This window comes from Olea europaea, chromosome 13 (assembly GCF_002742605.1).
Source record: "Olea europaea var. sylvestris chromosome 13, O_europaea_v1, whole genome shotgun sequence".
NCBI lineage: Eukaryota > Viridiplantae > Streptophyta > Magnoliopsida > Lamiales > Oleaceae > Olea > Olea europaea.
The window spans coordinates 19,427,209-19,428,441 of record NC_036249.1 but is presented as its reverse complement, the minus strand read 5'-3'; positions in this window follow the sequence as shown (position 1 = coordinate 19,428,441).

The window sequence follows — 1,233 nt, the reverse complement described above, 5'->3', positions numbered from 1 at the left end:
TCATCTGCATCTTCGGAATGGTTGGGTTTTGCGTCCACTGCAACTGATGGGGGTGAGAACGTGGTACCATCGTGTTAACATTGACGTCGAGGTTCACGTCGTCGAGACTCGAATGGGTTTTGACGTCCTTCCATTTCGGTCAGCTGCTGGGGTTGTTGGTTGGATTGCAAATGACAAGTTTCTGTAGGGTTCAAACAAAAATGGCTCCCTCCTTTTCTTTTCTTTTCTTTTTTTAAGTGGAAGGTGAGATTTTGACTTTTTGAAAATATCACCACATCAGCAAATTATGTAACAAACTTGGTAATTGCGGCTATACGCCTAGCACTATCCATCTTTCATGTCATCATTCCTTACATCAATATGTAACTACGCTATGCAAATAATACTACTCATATTTTAAATATGATGATTTAACGTTATAAATCAGTCAATAGGCAACCCTTACGCTTGGCTCATGTAGGAAATGAAACGCTAATGCTACTTTGAAAAAAGACCAATTTCGGTTGCATTTTTCAAGGAAAAATTGCAACTAAGGTTCCAATCCTTTCCATTTGTTACAGACTCCACTTTAACCTTTTATTTTGATGATCACAATTCCAGGCCTTTCAATCTGACTGCAACTGAAGTCCATTGGATAGAATTCATTCATCAATCCGTTAGTCAACCCAAAAATTAATACTTTAACTCAATTTGACAAATTAAGTAAAGGGTAAACTAGTAAATTAACATTGTCTATAATATAACAATTCAAATATTTATATCAAAAAGGAATAAAAGAAAAAGAACTTCATCTTCTCCAAATATCGGACCCCGAACCCAGAACCAGTCACTTTCGACATCACCACCAATCCACATGTTGTCGTACCCCCAACCATCACCGCCTCCGCTACCTAATATTATCGCACCGCACCAACCGCCGCCGCCAAAAACCAAAAGCAAATTAACTTCATCTTTGGGATTCACTACTGACCCACTGCAACTAGATATCGAATTCAAACCACAAGATCCATTAGCTCAGGAAAAAATAAGGAAAAATCATCATAACCCCTTTGTATTCAATAGGTCAATCTCCTCAAAGGGAAATTAACTGAATAGATGGTGATAAATGTCATTTTGAGCCCCATTTTTGGGAAGTGATAAATTTCGAGCGCACCAAACGAAGATTGTTGTTGGTTTATGTGTGAAAAGGAGGGAAGAATTTTTCTGGTTCTTCTTCTACTTTCTGGGATTCCA